This window comes from Cherax quadricarinatus, chromosome 2 (genome assembly GCF_038502225.1).
Source record: "Cherax quadricarinatus isolate ZL_2023a chromosome 2, ASM3850222v1, whole genome shotgun sequence".
NCBI classification, from domain to species: Eukaryota; Metazoa; Arthropoda; class Malacostraca; order Decapoda; family Parastacidae; genus Cherax; species Cherax quadricarinatus.
Genome location: NC_091293.1, coordinates 58,039,034 through 58,060,843, shown reverse-complemented (window position 1 = coordinate 58,060,843; position 21,810 = coordinate 58,039,034). Strand labels below are relative to the sequence as shown.

The 21,810-nt window shown below is 42.2% G+C and overlaps 1 protein-coding gene across 8 annotated transcripts in view; it reads right to left on the bottom strand.

Moving 5' to 3' along the window:
* The window catches only part of LOC128684094 (enoyl-CoA delta isomerase 2-like), a 132,132-nt gene that overhangs the window by 65,952 nt on the left and 44,370 nt on the right, over positions 1–21,810 (bottom strand). The gene's annotated exons all lie outside the window — the stretch shown is intronic.

The window sequence follows — 21,810 nt, the reverse complement described above, 5'->3', positions numbered from 1 at the left end:
ATGCTAATGTTGCAAAAGGAGTATCTTTTCTAACTAAACAAAGGGCACCAATAATGTAAGAGATAGAAAAGTTGTTATTATTGTGGATTAAGGAAAAAAATAGTGGGAGACAGTGTTGTGGAGTTGATTATTTGTGAGAAGGCAAGGCAGTTGCACGAGGATCTTGCAAAGAAAATGCCTGGAACAAGTGATGCAGTTTGTGAATTTAGGGCCAGCAAAGGATGGTTTGATAGATTTAAAAAGCGTAGTGGCATACACAGTGTTGTAAGGCATGGTGAGGCTACAAGTTTTGACAAATGTACAGCTGAAAAATTCATGCAGGAATTCCAGGGGTACATAGAGGCTGAAGGATTCAAACCCCAACAAGTGTTCAATTGTGACAGAACAGGCCTGATTCACGAAATCGTAATGACACAACTGCAAACAAACCATACCACGGGCGGGGATAGAACCTGCGATCAGAGTCTCAAAACTCCAGACCGTCACGTTAGCCACTGGACCAGCTAGCCACAATAAGATTCGTCCAACTAGGTATATTTCTACACCATAGGAAGGTTAGCATAGGCACTACTGTGACCACAAATGCAAGTTTTTACAGACGGATCTCCAGCCAGCGTGGCTGTGACGAACTCCAGCTCAAGTCCCCTCAATGCTGTCAACATGACTCATGAAATCGTAATGACATGATTGCAAACAAACCATACCACGGGCAGGGATAGATCCGCGATCTTATTGTGGCTAGCTGGTCCAGTGGCTAACGCGACGGTCTGGAGTTCTGAGACTCTCTGATTGCGGGTTCTATCCCCGCCCGTGGCATGGTTTAAAACAGGCCTGTTTTGGAAAATGCCAAACAGGACCTACATTACCCAGGAGGAAAAGGCACTGCCAGGACACAAGCCTATGAAAGACAGGCTTACTCTTTTGTTGTGTGGTAATGCTAGTGGGGATTTCAAAGTGAAGTCTTTACTCGTTTATCACTCAGAAAATCCCAGTGTTCAAGAAAAACAATGTCATGAAGAACAGATTGTGTGTGATGTGGAAAGCTAAACATAAGGCATGGGTCACAAGGTAAATTTTCAAAGAGTGGGTTAATGATGTGTTTGGCCCAAGTGTGAAAAAATACCTCCTGGAAAAGAAATTGCTACTCAAGTGCCTCCTGGTACTGGACAATGCTCCTGCACATCCTCCAGACTTGGAAGACCAAGTGTTTAGGGACTTCAATTTTATAAAAGCGAAGTTCTTGCCTCCTAACACCACTCCTCTCCTCCAGCCCATGGACCAGCAGGTCATTTCTAACTTCAAAAAACTCTACACAAAAGCAGTGTTTCAAAAGTGCTTTGAAGTGACCTCAGACACCCAGTTGACCCTAGGAGAGTTCTGGAGGAATCACTTCAATATCCTCCACTGCATAAGCCTTATAGGTAAGGCTTGGGAGGGAGCAACTTCCAGGACTTAGAACTCTGCATGGAGAAAACTGTGGCCAGATTGTGTCCAAGAGAGGGATTTTGAAGAGTTTGAGGCTGACCCTGACCCTGTGGACTCTATTGTGGCACTGGGGAAGTCTCTGGGGTTGGAGGTGAGTGGCAAGGATGTGGAAGAGTTGGTGGAGGACCACAGGGAAGAGCTAACCACTGAAGAGCTGCAAGAGCTTCAACTTGAACAGCAATAGACTGCAGCTTCACTTGCTTCACAGGAAGAAGAGGGAGTGAAGGAGGTGCCTTCTTCATTGATTAAGAACATTTGTGCAAAGTGGAATGATGTGCAAAGTTTTGTTGAGAAGTACCACCCTAACAAGGCTGAAACAAGCCATATCTGCAACATGTTTAGTGACAAAACCCTGTCCCACTTCAGGAAAATCTTAAAGGGATATGTTGTGTATCTTTATAAGTATATGCTTCTAAACTGTTGTATTCTGAGCACCTCTGCAAAAACAGTGATAATGTGTGAGTGTGGTGAAAGTGTTGAATGTGAATGATGCTGAAAGTATTTTCTTTTTGGGGATTTTCTTTCTTTTTTGGGTCACCCTGCCTCGGTGGGAGACAGCCGACTTGTTGAAAAAAAAAAAAAAAAAATATATATATATATATATATATATATATATATATATATATAAATATATATATATATATATATATATATATATATATATATATATATATATATATATATATATATATATATATATAAGAGGATAAATAAGTATACACGATATGATGTAGGGCGAAATGACAGTAGTTTGTTGGATTATGTATTGGTAGATAAAAGACTGTTGAGTAGACTTCAGGATGTACATGTTTATAGAGGGGCCACAGATATATCAGATCACTTTCTAGTTGTAGCTACACTGAGAGTAAAAGGTAGATGGGATACAAGGAGAATAGAAGCATCAGGGAAGAGAGAGGTAAAGGTTTATAAACTAAAAGAGGAGGCAGTTAGGGTAAGATATAAACAGCTATTGGAGGATAGATGGGCTAATGAGAGCATAGGCAATGGGGTCGAAGAGGTATGGGGTAGGTTTAAAAATGTAGTGTTAGAGTGTTCAGCAGAAGTTTGTGGTTACAGGAAAGTGGGTGCAGGAGGGAAGAGGAGCGATTGGTGGAATGATGATGTAAAGAGAGTAGTAAGGGAGAAAAAGTTAGCATATGAGAAGTTTTTACAAAGTAGAAGTGATGCAAGGAGGGAAGAGTATATGGAGAAAAAGAGAGAAGTTAAGAGAGTGGTGAAGCAATGTAAAAAGAGAGCAAATGAGAGAGTGGGTGAGATGTTATCAACAAATTTTGTTGAAAATAAGAAAAAGTTTTGGAGTGAGATTAACAAGTTAAGAAAGCCTAGAGAACAAATGGATTTGTCAGTTAAAAATAGGAGAGGAGAGTTATTAAATGGAGAGTTAGAGGTATTGGGAAGATGGAAGGAATATTTTGAGGAATTGTTAAATGTTGATGAAGATAGGGAAGCTGTGATTTCGTGTATAGGGCAAGGAGGAATAACATCTTGTAGGAGTGAGGAAGAGTCAGTTGTGAGTGTGGGGGAAGTTCGTGAGGCAGTAGGTAAAATGAAAGGGGGTAAGGCAGCCGGGATTGATGGGATAAAGATAGAAATGTTAAAAGCAGGTGGGGATATAGTTTTGGAGTGGTTGGTGCAATTATTTAATAAATGTATGGAAGAGGGTAAGGTACCTAGGGATTGGCAGAGAGCATGCATAGTTCCTTTGTATAAAGGCAAAGGGGATAAAAGAGAGTGCAAAAATTATAGGGGGATAAGTCTGTTGAGTGTACCTGGTAAAGTGTATGGTAGAGTTATAATTGAAAGAATTAAGAGTAAGACGGAGAATAGGATAGCAGATGAACAAGGAGGCTTTAGGAAAGGTAGGGGGTGTGTGGACCAGGTGTTTACAGTGAAACATATAAGTGAACAGTATTTAGATAAGGCTAAAGAGGTCTTTGTGGCATTTATGGATTTGGAAAAGGCGTATGACAGGGTGGATAGGGGGGCAATGTGGCAGATGTTGCAAGTGTATGGTGTAGGAGGTAGGTTACTGAAAGCAGTGAAGAGTTTTTACGAGGATAGTGAGGCTCAAGTTAGAGTATGTAGGAAAGAGGGGAATTTTTTCCCAGTAAAAGTAGGCCTTAGACAAGGATGTGTGATGTCACCGTGGTTGTTTAATATATTTATAGATGGGGTTGTAAGAGAAGTAAATGCGAGGGTCTTGGCAAGAGGCGTGGAGTTAAAAGATAAAGAATCACACACAAAGTGGGAGTTGTCACAGCTGCTCTTTGCTGATGACACTGTGCTCTTGGGAGATTCTGAAGAGAAGTTGCAGAGATTGGTGGATGAATTTGGTAGGGTGTGCAAAAGAAGAAAATTAAAGGTGAATACAGGAAAGAGTAAGGTTATGAGGATAACAAAAAGATTAGGTGATGAAAGATTGAATATCAGATTGGAGGGAGAGAGTATGGAGGAGGTGAACGTATTCAGATATTTGGGAGTGGACGTGTCAGCGGATGGGTCTATGAAAGATGAGGTGAATCATAGAATTGATGAGGGAAAAAGAGTGAGTGGTGCACTTAGGAGTCTGTGGAGACAAAGAACTTTGTCCTTGGAGGCAAAGAGGGGAATGTATGAGAGTATAGTTTTACCAACGCTCTTATATGGGTGTGAAGCGTGGGTGATGAATGTTGCAGCGAGGAGAAGGCTGGAGGCAGTGGAGATGTCATGTCTGAGGGCAATGTGTGGTGTGAATATAATGCAGAGAATTCGTAGTTTGGAAGTTAGGAGGAGGTGCGGGATTACCAAAACTGTTGTCCAGAGGGCTGAGGAAGGGTTGTTGAGGTGGTTCGGACATGTAGAGAGAATGGAGCGAAACAGAATGACTTCAAGAGTGTATCAGTCTGTAGTGGAAGGAAGGCGGGGTAGGGGTCGGCCTAGGAAGGGTTGGAGGGAGGGGGTAAAGGAGGTTTTGTGTGCGAGGGGCTTGGACTTCCAGCAGGCATGCGTGAGCGTGTTTGATAGGAGTGAATGGAGACAAATGGTTTTTAATACTTGACGTGCTGTTGGAGTGTGAGCAAAGTAACATTTATGAAGGGATTCAGGGAAACCGGCAGGCCGGACTTGAGTCCTGGAGATGGGAAGTACAGTGCCTGCACTCTGAAGGAGGGGTGTTAATGTTGCAGTTTAAAAACTGTAGTGTAAAGCACCCTTCTGGCAAGACAGTGATGGAGTGAATGATGGTGAAAGTTTTTCTTTTTCGGGCCACCCTGCCTTGGTGGGAATCGGCCGGTGTGATAATAAAAAAAATAATAATAATATATATATATATATATATATATATATATATATATATATATATATATATATATATATATACAGTGGACCCCCGCATAACGATCACCTCCGAATGCGACCAATTATGTAAGTGTATTTATGTAAGTGCGTTTGTACGTGTATGTTTGGGGGTCTGAAATGGACTAATCTACTTCACAATATTCCTTATGGGAACAAATTCGGTCAGTACTGGCACCTGAACATACTTCTGGAGTGAAAAAATATCGTTAACCGGGGGTCCACTGTATGTATGTATGTATGTATGTATGTATGTATGTATGTATGTATGTATGTATGTATGTATGTATGTATGTATGTATATATGTATGTATGTATATATATATGAATGTATATATGTATTATAGGTAGTAGGTTGGTAGACAGCAACCGCCCAGGGAGGTACTACCGTCCTGCCAAGTGAGTGTAAAACGAAAGCCTGTAATTGTTTTACATGATGGTAGGATTGCTGGTGTCTTTTGTCTGTCTCATAAATATGCAAGATTACAGGTAAGTCTTGCTACTTCTACTTACACTTAGGTCACACTACACATACATGTACAAGCATATATATACACACCCCTCTGGGTTTACTTCTATTTTCTTTCTAATTCTTGTTCTTGTTTATTTCCTCTTATCTCCATGGGGAAGTGGAACAGAATTCTTCCTCTGTAAGCCATGTGTGTCGTAAGAGGCGACTAAAATGCCGGGAGCAAGGGGCTAGTAACCCCTTCTCCTGTATATATTACTAAATTTAAAAGGAGAAACTTCAGTTTTTTCTTTTGGGCCACCCCACCTCAGTGGGATACGGCTGGTACGTTGAAAGAAGAAGATATATATATATATATATATATATATATATATATATATATATATATATATATATATATATATATATATATATATATTTATATATATATATATACAGTGGACCCCCGGTTAACGATATTTTTTCATTCCAGAAGTATGTTCAGGTGCCAGTACTGACCAAATTTGTTCCCATAAGGAATATTGTGAAGTAGATTAGTCCATTTCAGACCCCCAAACATACACGTACAAACGCACTTACATAAATACACTTACATAATTGGTCGCATTCGGAGGTGATCGTTATGCGGGGGTCCACTGTATATATTTTTTTTTTTTTTTTCAACAAGTCGGCCGTCTCCCACCGAGGCAGGGTGACCCAAAAAAAGAAAGAAAATCCCCAAAAAGAAAATACTTTCATCATCATTCAACACTTTCACCACACTCACACATTATCACTGCTTTTGCAGAGGTGCTCAGAATACAACAGTTTAGAAGCATATACGTATAAAGATACACAACATATCCCTCCAAACTGCCAATATCCCAAACCCCTCCTTTAAAGTGCAGGCATTGTACTTCCCATTTCCAGGACTCAAGTCCGACTATATGAAAATAACCGGTTTCCCTGAATCCCTTCACTAAATATTACCCTGCTCACACTCCAACAGATCGTCAGGTCCCAAGTATCATTCGTCTCCATTCACTCCTATCTAACACGCTCATGCACGCTTGCTGGAAGTCCAAGCCCCTCGCCCACAAAACCTCCTCTACTCCCTCTTTCCAACCCTTTCGAGGACGACCCCTACCCCTCTTTCCTTCCCCTATAGATTTATATGCTTTCCATGTCATTCTACTTTGATCCATTCTCTCTAAATGACCAAACCACCTCAACAACCCCTCTTCTGCCCTCTGACTAATGCTTTTATTAACTCCACACCTTCTCCTAATTTCCACACTCCGAATTTTCTGCATAATATTTACACCACACATTGCCCTTAAACAGGACATCTCCACTGCCTCCAACCGTCTCCTCGCTGCTGCACTTACCACCCAAGCTTCACATCCATATAAGAGTGTTGGTACTACTATACTTTCATACATTCCCTTCTTTGCCTCCATAGATAACGTTTTTTGACTCCACATATACCTCAACGCACCACTCACCTTTTTTCCCTCATCAATTCTATGATTAACCTCATCCTTCATAAATCCATCCGCCGACACGTCAACTCCCAAGTATCTGAAAACATTCACTTCTTCCATACTCCTCCTCCCCAATTTGATATCCAATTTTTCTTTATCTAAATCATTTGATACCCTCATCACCTTACTCTTTCCTATGTTCACTTTCAACTTTCTACCTTTACACACATTCTCAAACTCATCCACTAACCTTTGCAATTTTTCTTTAGAATCTCCCATAAGCACAGTATCATCTGCAAAAAGTAACTGTGTCAATTCCCATTTTGAATTTGATTCCCCATAATTTAATCCCACCCCTCTCCCGAACACCCTAGCATTTACTTCTTTTACAACCCCATCTATAAATATATTAAACAACCATGGTGACATTACACATCCCTGTCTAAGACCTACTTTTACCGGGAAGTATTCTCCCTCTCTTCTACACACCCTAACCTGAGCCTCACTATCCTCATAAAAGCTCTTTACAGCATTTAGTAACTTACCACCTATTCCATAAACTTGCAACATCTGCCACATTGCTCCTCTATCCACTCTATCATATTACCTGGAGAGAGTTTCGGGGGTCAACGCCCCTGCGGCCCGGTCTGTGACCAGGCCTCCTGGTGGATCAGCCCCTGATCAACCAGGCTGTTGCTGCTGGCTGCACGCAAACCAACGTACGAGCCACAGCCCGGCTGATCAGGAACTGACTTTAGGTGCTTGTCCAGTGCCAGCTTGAAGACTGCCAGGGGTCTGTTGGTAATCCCCCTTATGTGTGCTGGGAGGCAGTTGAACAGTCTTGGGCCCCTGACACTTATTGTATGGTCTCTTAACGTGCTAGTGACACCCCTGCTTTTCATTGGGGGGATGGTGCATCGTCTGCCAAGTCTTTTGCTTTCGTAGTGAGTGATTTTCGTGTGCAAGTTCGGTACTAGTCCCTCTAGGATTTTCCAGGTGTATATAATCATGTATCTCTCCCTCCTGTGTTCCAGGGAATACAGGTTTAGAAACCTCAAGCGCTCCCAGTAATTGAGGTCTTTTATCTCCGTTATGCGCGCCGTGAAAGTTCTCTGTACATTTTCTAGGTCGGCAATTTCACCTGCCTTGAAAGGTGCTGTTAGAGTGCAGCAATATTCCAGCCTAGATAGAACAAGTGACCTGAAGAGTGTCATCATGGGCTTGGCCTCCCTAGTTTTGAAGGTTCTCATTATCCATCCTGTCATTTTTCTAGCAGATGCGATTGATACAATGTTATGGTCCTTGAAGGTGAGATCCTCCGACATAATCACTCCCAGGTCTTTGACGTTGGTGTTTCGCTCTATTTTGTGGCCAGAATTTGTTTTGTACTCTGATGAAGATTTAATTTCCTCATGTTTACCATATCTGAGTAATTGAAATTTCTCATTGTTGAACTTCATATTGTTTTCCGCAGCCCACTGAAAGATTTGGTTTATGTCCGCCTGGAGCCTTGCAGTGTCTGCAATGGAAGACACTGTCATGCAGATTCAGGTGTCATCTGCAAAGGAAGACACGGTGCTGTGGCTGACATCCTTGTCTATGTCGGATATGAGGATGAGGAACAAGATGGGAGCTAGTACTGTGCCTTTGGAACAGAGCTTTTCACCGTAGCTGCCTCGGACTTTACTCTGTTGACGACTACTCTCTGTGTTCTGTTAGTGAGGAAATTATAGATCCATCGACCGACTTTTCCTGTTATTCCTTTAGCACGCATTTTGTGCGCTATTACGCCATGGTCACACTTGTCGAAGGCTTTTGCAAAGTCTGTATATATTATATCTGCATTCTTTTTGTCTTCTAGTGCATTTAGGACCTTGTCGTAGTGATCCAATAGTTGAGACAGACAGGAGCAACCTGTTCTAAACCCATGTTGCCCTGGGTTGTGTAACTGATGGGTTTCTAGATGGGTGGTGATCTTGCTTCTTAGGACCCTTTCAAAGATTTTTATGATATGGGATGTTAGTGCTATTGGTCTGTAGTTCTTTGCTATTGCTTTACTGCCCCCTTTGTGGAGTGGGGCTATGTCTGTTGTTTTTAGTAACTGAGGGACGACCCCCGTGTCCATGCTCCCTCTCCATAGGATGGAAAAGGCTCGTGATAGGGGCTTCTTGCAGTTCTTGATGAACACAGAGTTCCATGAGTCTGGCCCTGGGGCAGCTTGCATGGGCATGTCATTTATCGCCTGTTCGAAGTCATTTGGCGTCAGGATAACATCGGATAGGCTTGTGTTAATCAAATTTTGTGGCTCTCTCATAAAAAAATCATTTTGATCTTCGACTCTCAGTCTGGTTAGCGGCTTGCTAAAAACTGAGTCATATTGGGACTTGAGTAGCTCACTCATTTCCTTGCTGTCATCTGTGTAGGACCCATCTTGTTTAAGTAGGGGCCCAATACTGGACGTTGTTCTCGATTTTGATTTGGCATAGGAGAAGAAATACTTTGGGTTTCTTTCGATTTCATTTATGGCTTTTAGTTCTTCCCGCGATTCCTGACTCCTAAAGGATTCTTTTAGCTTAAGTTCGATGCTTGCTATTTCTCTGACCAGTGTCTCCCTACGCATTTCAGATATATTGACCTCTTTTAGCCGCTCTGTTATTCTTTTCCGTCGCCTGTAAAGGGAGCGCCTGTCTCTTTCTATTTTACATCTACTCCTCCTTTTTCTTAGAGGAATAAGCCTTGTGCATACATCGAGTGCCACCGAGTTAATCTGTTCTAGGCATAAGTTGGGGTCTGTGTTGCTTAGTGTATCTTCCCAGCTTATATCGGTTAGGACTTGGTTTACTTGGTCCCACTTTATGTTTTTGTTATTGAAGTTGAATTTGGTGAATGCTCCCTCGTGACTAGTCTCATTTTGTCGGTCTGGGGCTCCACGCATACATGTCTGAACCTCAATTATGTTGTGATCTGAGTATATTGTTTTTGATATGGTGACATTTCTTATCAGATCATCATTGTTAGTGAAGATGAGGTCTAGTGTATTCTCCAGTCTAGTAGGCTCTATTATTTGCTGGTTTAAATTGAATTTTGTGCAGAGATTTAAAAGCTCGTGCGAGTGTGAGTTTTCATCAGAGCTGCCTCCTGGTGTTATTACTGCAACAATATTATTTGCTATATTCCTCCATTTTAGGTGCCTTAAGTTGAAATCCCCCAGGAGCAAGATGTTGGGTGCAGGAGCTGGAAGATTTTCCAGACAGTGGTCAATTTTTAACAGCTGTTCCTGGAATTGCTGGGATGTTGCATCCGGAGGCTTGTAGACTACCACAATGACTAGGTTTTGGTTCTCGACCTTTACTGCTAAAACTTCCACTACATCATTTGAGGCATTAAGCAGTTCTGTGCAAACAAGTGACTCTGCAATGTACAGGCCAACCCCCCCCTTTTGCCTGTTCACTCTGTCACATCTGTATAGGTTGTAATCTGGGATCCATATTTCGTTGTCCAAGTGATCCTTTATGTGGGTCTCAGTGAAAGCCGCGAACATTGCCTTTGCCTCTGCAAGCAGTCCACGGATGAAAGGTATTTTGTTGTTTGTTGCTGGCTTTAGACCCTGTATATTTGCAAAGAAGAATGTTATCGGACTGGTGGTATTGTTGGTACTGGGGGGGATTTTTTTTCCGGCATTAGTATCTGTATCTGTTGGTTTGGAGTGGAGGCCATCGACTGTGGTTCCACTCCAGGTATGACTGGATTTGGTGTACGATTTCTGCCATTTCCTGCCAGTTTTTTTTCCTTCCTGGCACTAAAAAACCTCTCCCTCTTGAGTGGCTGTGGCTACCCAGGTTTTCCCATGGCCTGGATGTTTTGTATCTTTTTGTCCCCTTTAGATGGTATGCCTGGCAATTTAAGTTATAGCACAGTCTTTCCTGTACGGAAGAGGTACACATTTCAGGGTGAAAAAGCTTACAGGAAGGGAGTTTGCATTTTCCTGTTGTCATATGGGCATGGCATTTTCTAGGGTGGTCATAGTTGCATGTCCCATCTGTTTTTCCAGATTTCCCATGCCAGCAGATACCAAGTGCATAGTATGTGCACAGGCTTGGTTTCCGCTTGCCTTGGGTTTCTGTGACTGTATTCCCTGTTGGTGCATGTTTCCCTGTCTTACTTCTATCATCCCTAGCACCAACAATGGAGCTCCCACCAGTTGTTTTTGGTAAGTTATCCTCAGTATTGCTATTGGAGTCCTCTTGTTTGCTATTTCCTGCGGTATTTCTAGTTTGCAATATTGGTTTTATCTTATCTTTGACTACACTTGTTTCCCTACTATGGCTCCTGTCCCCTATGAGGTCATTTATATGTATTCCTTCCTGCGTATAATTCCCGACTACCTGGACAAAATCTCCAGCTTCACCACTACTGTCTCCCAGGACAGCACCTCCAGCTTCACCATTACTGTCTCCCAGGACAGTATCTCCAGCTTCACCATTACTGTCTCCCAGGACAGTATCTCCAGCTTCACCATTTCTGTCTCCCAGGACAGCACCTCCAGCTTCACCATTTCTGTCTCCCAGGACAGCACCTCCAGCTTCACCATTACTGTCTCCCAGGACAGCACTATCAGCCCCACATTTACTGACTACCAGGACATCACCTCCAGCCTTACAGTTTCTGACTACATGGCCAGTATTATAGGGCAGTACCATTCAGCCCAGACTTTTTATGTTCCCATCTGTTGTAGAAAGCTTCCAGGTTTTCTATGAAAGCAGCTTTGATGTTGTCCTCTTTTAATACCCTTGTGATTTTAGTCCACAGATTTTCCTCATTTGGGCATACCCAAAAACACTTCTCTGTTTTAATACTGCTTGTAGCTAGTTCTGGGATATCTGCACAAGGGGCGTGACACCAATTTCCACAAAAATGACAATTTATCCATGTGGAAGCCCGTTTGTTTGACTGACCACAGACTACACACAGCTTCATAATGATTTGAATGGTTGATTTACTGCAATTCTACTAGCAACCTCTTGAATATTCTATTAATAACCTCCTTAAATGAAGCTCTAGCTATTTGTATTTCTGTTTCTAACTGTTTTTGTATATTGGACAGCTTACCGTCACGTTCCTGATTTTTAATGTTTGTGTTTATAAGGGCGCCTACAACCCCATCCGTTTACAGTCTGCTTTATTGTCCAACGAAACCATTTGAAACCAGTCCCGGGTTCGGACCAGTCAAGGGTTCGGACCAGTCGATCTGATCTGATCAGTGGGTCACTTATTTAAACATACTGGTCGGTGACTTGAGCTAACACATGAAGGATCTACTGGAAATTATCTACCCGAGTAATATGTGATTTGACTGATACAAAAGTATAACTTGCGTGTTGAAGAAATCGGTGACTGCTGGCACTCCTACAATGACGAACGGTCGACCTCCACCCTTGTTTATCAATCGCTGTATCTAGCTTTTCTATTTTTTTTTTTTTTTCCGTCTCCACCACAATAAATGCTATATTATCACTATAGTTGACTGGTGCAAATTTTGGAGGAAGGACGCTTTTTCTGTAGTAATAATTGCTTCTCGTTGTGTATATTGCCTTTTCTAAATCCATAAATGAAATAAAAACTTCCCTACCTTTATCTAAATACTGTTCACATATATGCTTCAATGTAAACACTTGATCTACACATCCCCTACCCACTCTGAAGCCTCCTTGCTCATCCGCAATTCTACATTCTGTCTTACCTCTAATTCTTTCAATTATAACTCTACCATATACTTTTCCTGGTATACTCAGTAAACTTATTCCTCTATAATTTTTACAATCTCTTTTGTCCCCTTTCCCTTTATATAAAGGGACTATACATGCTCTCCGCCAATCCCTAGGTACCTTCCCCTCTTTCATACATTTATTAAACAAAAGTACCAACCACTCCAACACTATATCCCCCCTTGCTTTTAACATTTCTGTCATGATCCCATCAGTTCCAGCTGCTTTACCCCCTTTCATTCTACGTAATGCCTCACGTACCTCCACCACACTTACATTTCGCTCTTCTTCACTCCTAAAAGATGGTATACCTCCCTGGCCAGTGCATGAAATTACCGCCTCCCTTTCTTCCTCAACACTTAAAGTAATAAGACCAAGAACTATTACGATAAAATCAAAGAAAACTCAGATGAGTGTGTATAAATATATATATATATACAGTAGGGCCCCACTTATACGGCGGGTTAGGTTCCAGGCTACCGCCGTAAAGCGGAAATCGCCGTAAAGTGGAACACCCTTTTTTTCCACTTATAAATGCATACAAACACTAGATAACAAGTTTACACTAACATATATTAAGTTAGCAATAGAACCAGGCATCAAAAAACAATAAAAAGGTACAATACACACATAGTGCACTCATTACTTACCTTAAAATATTTATAGTCTTAATCTAGGGTGAGACAAGTAGTATTTATTGTAAGAAATCAAGTGTGGTATGTATTGTAATAGCCTCACCAGGCCACCCCACCCACACATACTATTCTATGATATTTAAGCATCCCAGAGCGATAAAATGTATATACAGTTCACTCATTACTTACCTTAAAATATTTGTAGTCTTAATGTAGGGTCAGGAGTAAGTAAATGAGATAAAACGAATAAATGAGAGAGAGAAAGAATGAATACATGAGAGGGGGCAGGCGCAGTTATGTAAACAAACCAGGGGAAGGTAAGTTTTGTAAACAAACGAAGTGTACACGTCTGGTTTGTGTACAAGTTACATTGTGTACAGGTTGTCTCTACATTGATACGGTAGAATTAATAAAGAAGAACACTCCCATTCTCATGTAACATCATTTTGAGAAGAAATGAAGCTCTGAGTGAAGGCAATGGAAATAAGTCACACTGACTTTTTTGGGTTATCCTAGGTTCTCTACACGTATGTTGTTATGTATGATAATCTATGTAACTGTATTTGTGTATACCTGAATAAATTTACTTACATACATACGAAAGGAATAATTTTCTACAGTTACCCCCAGTAACACATTTACTCTTATGTTAGATTAGAGAAAATGTTATTCTTGGCGTCACTTGTACAAGTTATGTGGCTCCCACATCTTATATTTATGTTTATTTATTCTATTGTGGGGTGTATTTATCATCTTTTTATGTTATGTATCGTGTTTATTATATAATTTTGAAAAAAATATCATGGATGGATTAATGAAAATGTGTATATTACCGTAATATACGACATTTAATGAGACTCCGTGACTATTGTTATTATGGCGTCACTTGTGGAAGTCGTCTGCTACCAGAGATCACATTTATGTTTATTTATTCTACTGTGGGGTGTATTTATCTTATTTATATGTTATGTATAGTGTTTATTATATAATTTTGAAAAAAATATCATGGATGGATTAATGAAAATGTGTATATTACCGTAATATACGACATTTAATGAGACTCAGTATTGTTATTATCACCACTTGTGCAAGTCGTCTGCTCACATCTCACATTTGTTTATTTATTCTACTGTGGGGTGTATTTATCTTATTTATATGTTATGCATCGTGTTTATTATATAATTTTGAAAAAAATATCATGGATGGATTAATGAAAATGTGTATATTAACGTAATATACGACATTTAAATGACTCGATGTATGTAAGTTTATTTAGGTACAGGTATACATAAGTATAATTATCAGAGTATATATAAAATATGAAATAACTTTTAAAAACATTTGAAATTTTGGAGTTTCCAGACAAAATGGAGAGACTTAGTGCTTACTGAGCTCATGGAGAATGTAAACAAACAGGGTGGGGCACGGTGACCGTATTAGAAAGTCAGGTGGGGGGAGCCGTATAGTGAGTTTTGGTCATAATTTGAAATGTCCGTATTAGCGGAACGCCGTAAAGCGGAACGCCGTAAAGCGGGGCCCTCCTGTATATATATATATATATATATATATATATATATATATATATATATATACAGTGGACCCCCGCATAGCGAACTTAATCCGTGCAAGAGGGCTGGTCGTTATGCGAAATGTTCGCTATGCGAATTAATTTTCCCCATAAGAAATAATGGAAATAAAATTAATCCGTGCAAGACACCCAAAAGTATGAAAAAAATTTTTTTTTACCACAAAAAAATGTTAATTTTAGTACACACAAACTGAAAAAGGCATGCACAATTACATGACACTTACTTTTATTGAAGATCTGGTGATGATTGATGGGATGGGAGGAGGGGAGAGAGAGTGTTAGTGTTTAGAAGGGGAATCCCCTTCCATTAGGACTTGAGGTAGCAAGTCCTTTTCTGGGGTTACTTCCCTTCTTCTTTTAATGCCACTAGGACCAGCTTCAGAGTCACTGGACTTCTTTCGCACAACATATCTGTCCATAGTGGCCTGTACCTCTCGTTCCTTTATGATTTGTCTAAAGTGGTTCACAACAGTGTCATTGTAACAGTCACCAGCACGGCTTGCAATAGCTGTGTGAGGGTGATTTTCATCAAAAAAGGTTTGCACTTCAAGCCATTTTGCACACATTTCCTTAATCTTTGAAGTAGGCAATTCCTTCAATTTCTCTCTCCCCTCCTTTGAACCAGTTTCCCCAGGTCTGGCCTCTTGCTCTTGAAGTTGATCTATCAGCTCATCAGTGGTTAGTTCTTCATTGTCCTCCTCCACCAACTCTTCCACATCCTCCCCACTAACCTCCAACCCCAAGGACTTCCCCAATTCCACAATTGATTCCTCAACTGGTATACTACTCCTCTCAGGGTTAGCCTCAAACCCTTCAAAATCCCTTTTGTCTACACATTCTGGCCACAGTTTCTTCCAAGCAGAGTTCAAGGTTCTCTTAGTCACTCCCTCCCAAGCCTTACCTATAAGGTTTACACAACTGAGGATATTAAAGTGATCCTTCCAAAACTCTTTTAGAGTCAATCCAGTGTCTGTGGTCACTTCAAAGCACTTTTGAAACAGAGCTTTTGTGTACAGTTTCTTGAAGTTGGAAATGACCTGCTGGTCCATGGGCTGCAGGAGAGGAGTGGTATTAGGAGGCAAAAACTTCACCTTAATGAAGCTCATGTCCCCATAAAGTCGCTCTGCCACGTCTGTAGGATGACCAGGGGCATTGTCTAACACCAGGAGGCACTTAAGGTCTAATTTCTTTTCAGTTAGGTAATCTTTCACATTGGGGGCAAATGCATGGTGTAACCAGTTATAGAAAAATTCCCTAGTGACCCATGCCTTACTGTTTGCCCTCCACAGCACACACAAATTATCCTTGAGGACATTCTTTTGCCTGAACGCTCTGGGAGTTTCAGAGTGATACACTAATAAAGGCTTAACTTTGCAATCACCACTAGCATTGGCACACATCAACAAAGTAAGCCTGTCTTTCATAGGCTTATGTCCTGGGAGTGCCTTTTCCTCCTGAGTAATGTAGGTCCTGCTTGGCATTTTCTTCCAGAACAGGCCTGTTTCATCACAATTAAACACTTGTTCAGGTTCCAGTCCTTCAGTTTCTATGTACTCCTTGAATTCATGCACATATTTTTCAGCCGCTTTGTGGTCCGAACTGGCAGCCTCACCATGCCGTATCACACTATGGATGCCACTACGCTTCTTAAATCTCTCAAACCAACCTTTGCTGGCCTTAAATTCACTCACATCATCACTAGTTGCAGGCATTTTTTTAATTAAATCGTCATGCAACTTCCTAGCCTTTTCACATATGATCGCTTGAGAGACGCTATCTCCTGCTAGCTGTTTTTCATTTATCCACACCAATAAGAGTCTCTCAACATCTTCCATCACTTGCGATCTTTGTTTCGAAAACACAGTTAAACCTTTGGCAACAACAGCTTCCTTGATTGCCGTTTTCTTGCCCACAATAGAAGCGATGGTTGATTTTGGTTTCTTGTACAACCTGACCAGGTCGGTGATACGTACTCCACTTTCATACTTATCAATGATCTCTTTCTTAATTTCAATGGGTATTCTTACCCTTTGAGGTGTAGGGTTGGCACTAGAAGCTTTCTTGGGGCCCATGGTCACTTATTTTCCACAAACAGCACCGAAAACACTGTAATAATACGAAATATTCCGAGTGTATGCTTGAATGTTACCGCGGAGGCTGGCTGGTAAACAATGGGACGGGCGGCACATGAGGCTGGCTGAGGGCGCACATTGGACGCGTCTCGGACGAAGGTCGCTGAGCGGGTTTTTGTCCACTATGCGGGGCAAAATTTTAGCGAACAAAGCGTTCGCTATGCGGATTGTTCGCTATGCAAGGCGTTCGCTATGCGGGGGTCCACTGTATATATATATATATATATATATATATGTCGTGCCGAATAGGCAGAACTTGCGATCTTGGCTTAAATAGCAACGCTCATCTTGCCATTTAGGACAAGTGAAAATTTGTGTATGCAGTAATTTCGCCAAAATCATCCCGAACCTAACGAAAAAAATATATTTCACTGTGTTTGTTTAATATTAAATTATTGTAAACAAATCTAAAATATATTTAGTTGGGTTAGGCTAAAATAAATTGTTCTTGTTATAATAAAGTTAGGTAAGTTTTCTATGTTCCTTTTGGTGCAAAATTAAAAATTTTTACATTAACATTAATCAAAAAAATATATCTTTAAACTCATAAGAGAAAATTTTAGAAAGGACTTAATTTTAAATGAGTTCTTGCTAATTGACCAGTTTTACATATTCAGCTGTCTCCTACTGAGGCAGGGTGACCCAAAAAAGAAAGAAAATCCCCAAAAAGAAAATACTTTAATCATCATTCAACACTTTCACCTCACTCACACATAATCACTGTTTTTGCAGAGGTGCTCAGAACACAACAGCTTAGAAGCATATACAGTGGACCCCCGGTTAACGATATTTTTTCACTCCAGAAGTATGTTCAGGTGCCAGTACTGACCGAATTTGTTCCCATAAGAAATATTGTGAAGTAGATTAGTCCATTTCAGACCCCCAAACATACACGTACAAACACACTTACATAAATACACTTACATAATTGGTCGCATTCGGAGGTAATCGTTATGCGGGGGTCCACTGTACTTATAAAGATACACAACATATCCATTCAAACTGCTAATATCCCGAACCCCTCCTTTAGAGTGCAGGCATTGTACTTCCCATTTCCAGGACTCAAGTCCGGCTATATAAAAATATATATTTCAACAAACCAGCCGTATCCCAACAAGGCAGGATAGCCCAAAAAGAAAAACGAAAGTTCCTCTTTTTAAATTTAGTAATTATATATATCATTGTACCCACAGAACAAGTGGTTCATCTTCTCCTCTCTCTCTGGTAGTGTCCCTTACATGTTGGTACATGAAGTTTTCCAGTACCACCTCCATCATCTTAGCCCTCCACGTTTCTTGGCCTCCATGTGGCTCCAGGTTCTCCCAGTCGATTTCCTTGTGGTTGAAGTCACCCATGATCAGTAGCTTTGCCCTGCTCGGATGAGCCCTTCTTGCCACTTCAGCCAGTGTGTCAACCATTGCACTATTACTCTCATCATACTCTTGCCTTGGCCTCCTGCTGTTCTGTGGCGAGTTATACATCACTGCAATTACCACCTTAGGATCTCCAGACTGAAGTGTTCCTACTATGTAATCTCTTGCTTCTGCTGTCTCCTCTCTCCAGCTCATCAAAATCCCATCGGTTTTTGACCGGCAGTGCCACTCCACCACCACCTCTGTTCCCTCTGTCTTTCCTCAGAATCTGATATCCCGTTGGAAAGATGGCATCTGTTATCATACCCGTGAGCTTGGTTTCTGTGAGAGCTATGATGTCTGGTGATGCCTCTCTGACTCTTTCGTGCCACTCCTCCCACTCATTTATTATTCCATCAGCGTTGGTGTACCATACCTTCAGTTTCCTCTCCAACACTGTGTTTTGGGGGGTCTGTGAGGGTGGGGGACTTGGCAGTGTACTTTGAGATTTTATAGCTGAGTGTTGAATGGGAGCCGAGGGTGTGGATTGTGATTTGTGCTGGGACAGCATGATTGGTTGTGGGGTTCTGGGGATGGTTCTGCATGTGCTTGCTCTTGTTGCTCTGCCCTGCTCTGGTTGTCCTCTGCTGATTCTGTCCTTGTCTCTCCTCCTAGCTCCTTTTGCTTTTTTGTCCTCTCCCTCAGCTACTGTCATTTTGTTTGTGTTTTGTCTCGGTCTAGGAACACTCTCTTGTATTCTGCCGAGTCCTTCATCTGTGATATCTCTTGGAGGATCCTGTTCCGCACTGTTTCTGTCCTGAAAATCAGCTTGATCGATCGTTTTCTCCCCTTCAAATACTCCCTCATTCTCTGAAAATTCACAGTCTCGGACATGTCCTCTTCACCTACATACAGTGGACCCCCGCATAACGGACGCCTTGCATAGCGGACAATCCGCATAGCGGACGCTTTGATCGCTAAAATTTTGCCCCGCATAGCGCCCAAAAACCCGCTCAGCGGCCTTCGTCCGAGACGCGTCCAATGTGCGGCCTGAGCCACGCTCACATGTTCCGCGGGTGGCATTGTTTACCAGCCAGCCTCCGCGGTAACATCCAAGCATACAATCGGAACATTTTGTATTATTACAGTGTTTTTGGTGATTTTTTTCTGGAAAAAAAGTGACCATGGGCCCCAAGAAAGCTTCTAGTGCCAACCCTACAGCAATAAGGGTGAGAATTACTATGGAGATGAAGAAAAAGATCATTGATAAGTATGAAAGTGGAGTGCGTGTCTCCGAGCTGGCCAGGTTGTATAATAAACCCCAATCAACCATCGCTACTATTGGTGGTACAGCTGCTGCTGCTGCTGTATCACCGTCAGCTGCTGCTGCACTGTCAGCTGCTGCTGCTGTACCACCGTCAGCTGCTCCTGCTGCTGTAGTACCGTCTGCTGCTGCTGTAGCATCATCTGCTGCTGCTGTAGCATCGTCTGCTGCTGCTGTAGCATCGTCTGTTGCTGCTGTAGCATCGTCTGTTGCTGCTGTACCACCGTCAGCTGCTGCTGCTGCTGTAGCATCGTCTGCTGCTGCTGCTGCTGTAGCATCGTCTGCTGCTGCTGTAACATCGTCAGTTGCTGCTGTAGCATCGTCTGCTGCTGCTGTAGCATCGTCTGTTGCTGCTGTAGCATCGTCTGCTGCTGCTGCTGCTGTAGCATCGTCTGCTGCTGCTGTAACATCGTCAGCTGCTGCTGCTGCTGCTGTAGCACCGTTGTTGGTGTGGCTTATTGAGAATACCAAGAAACAATTAACCCCAGAGGATTTGCCACCCAGGATAGCCCAAAAAAGTCAGTGTCATCGAAGACTGTCTAACTTATTTCCATTGGGGTCCTTAATCTTGTCTCCCAGGATGCAACCCACACCAGTCGACTAACACCCAGGTGAACAGGGAAAATGCCTGGAACTAGTGCTCATATTGGTGAATTTAGAGCCAGCAAAGGTTGGTTTGAGAGATTTAAGAATCGTAGTGACATACACAGTGTGATAAGGCCTGTTCTGGAAGAAAATACCAAACAGGACCTACAGTACTCAGGAGGAAAAGGCACTCCCAGGACACAGTGTCTCATCAGTCAGTGCTGCATCTTCAATAAAGGTAAGTGTCATTTATTCTTCATTTAGTAGAGTAGTACATGCACAATATATATTGAGCATGTACTACTCTATTATTGTGCATGTATCCTTCTCTTTGTGTGTAGGAAAATGTATATTTCATGTGGTAAAAAAATTTTTTTCATACTTTTGGGTGTCTTGCACGGATTAATTTGATTTCCATTATTTCTTATGGGGAAAATTCATTCGCATACCGAACATTTCGCATAACAGCCAGCCCTCTTGCACGGATTAAGGTCGCTATGCGGGGGTCCACTGTATTTCTGTGATGATGCTCTCAATCTCCTTTCTTTCTGCCTGCCATCTTTCAGTGTGTGTCCTTCCTTCTCTCTCCTGAAGCCCATGAATAAACACTGACTTCGCCCTCTCCTCTTCCCATTGCCTTTCCCTCTGTGACTGGTTCTTGTCTGTACATGGCCATTTTGTCCCTTGTTTTCTCCTGTAGCTCTTGGTGGCCTGTTCGTGCCACTGCATTTGACCTATCCCCCCCTCTTCACCTGCACCCAGCTGCTCTCCCCCTTCACTCCTTGGCTCTGGTTGGTAGGCTGATATGGCCATAGCCTAAGTTATACCTCCTTCCTTCCCATTGGGTCTCCCAGCTTTGTATGCTGTCTTCTCTGGTCAATACCCCTGTAACTCGCTTCAGCCTTTTTACCTCAACTTCTAGGACCCTTATCCTGGCTACTGCAATTTTGACTCATGACTCCCAATTTTTTTTCTCCTCCTCCAACCTCTCTTCCAATTTCTCAGAAAGCTCTGTCTCCGTTTTTTGTAAAGAGCTCTCCGAGTTTTCTCTTCCACTCTTGTTCCATTCTTTTGCACTGCTCTTCCATCCACTCCTCCCTACCAGAACCATTCTCCCCCGATCCTTGGGTTCTTCGATTCCCCTCCTGACCCACCGTTTTTTCTTTTTTTTTTGAGGAAAAAGAGAGAGGTGGGGACAGAGAGAAAAAAAAGGGAGAGGGGAAGACTGGGGGAGAAAAGTGAGAGGTAGAGGGGAAAGAGAAAGAGATGGGGAGAGAGGGAGAAGGGAAAGGTAGAGGAGAGAGAGAGAGATGGAGAGAGAGAGGGGGACTAGGGGAAAGAGATGGAGGAGTAAGACTAGGGTACAAGAGGGAGAGAAGAAAGACTAGGGAACTAGAGGGGAAGGAGACAGACCATGGGACCAGAGGAGAGAGGGGAAAGAGAGAGAAGATAAGGGAGGTGGGTGGGGTGGGTGGGGTGGGTGGGGTGGGTGGGCCAGAGTAGGGTTTAGGGAGGGGAGGCTGTGGGGGCTGGGAGACTGAGTTGAGAGAGACATTGCTGGCGCTTTCGACCGGGTGTGGCACCAGGGCCTCTTAGCAAAACTTCAAGCACTGGGAACTGCAGGCTCTACACTATGTCTCCTCGGTGATTACCTTCAT